We start from the raw sequence: 824 nt of genomic DNA on the forward strand, positions 1-824 counted from the left end.
TAGTCTCTCTAATCATCAGTAACTTTATAATTTTTTGTTGTTATTTAAATTATGGTGTTCGCTTTTTTAAAAACAATGATTATCTAGTTAATATCAGTTCAACTCTTAACGTTAATTTATATTTCGTTGGTTATCTTTTTATATTTTCCAAATCAATATTTTTTATTTTTATAATCGTATGAGGCTCATAGTTCTGTTTCTTTGTTTTTTAAATAAAAAATATGTTTTTTCCTTCTCAACAATAAAAATATTAATTTTTTTAACATTTAGAGTTTTTTATATTTAAAAAATCACATAAGGTTGTGGGTATCACATAAGGGTGAATACCACATTTGTAAAGTACCTGATACAATGTTGTTATTTTTTCAAACGTTGTTTAGTCAAGAATCTTCTAATTTACAAAGATTCATATATATAGCAATCCATAAACTCAAAAAAACTCACGCAACAAGACACTTTTTGTTTTTTTGGATTGTTTTTGTCATTTGTAATTTCCATTTTGAAACAACTTAAAATTCAAATTCATTTAAATTAAAGATCTTTCATTTTCTATATCGAAACAGATCGGTTTATCAAAACACTGGCAAAAACGATCTGAAGTAGAGAAAGGAGCGGTTGCGAGTACCAACTAAAAAAAGAAAAGATGGCAGAATCAAAATTTGAGTCGGTGTATTTGGGGTCGCGGAATGTGGGAAATGGTGACTGAGTTGACACAGAGGAGAGAGGTGGACAGAGAGGTGTGAGTTGACTATATTAAACTTGTTCTTTGTGACGAGTATGATAAGTATGAAGAGAGAAGAAAAACAACAAACCAATGTTATATT

This window comes from Entamoeba invadens, assembly GCF_000330505.1.
Source record: "Entamoeba invadens IP1 unplaced genomic scaffold scaff_1105074726301, whole genome shotgun sequence".
Classification (NCBI taxonomy): domain Eukaryota; phylum Evosea; order Mastigamoebida; family Endamoebidae; genus Entamoeba; species Entamoeba invadens.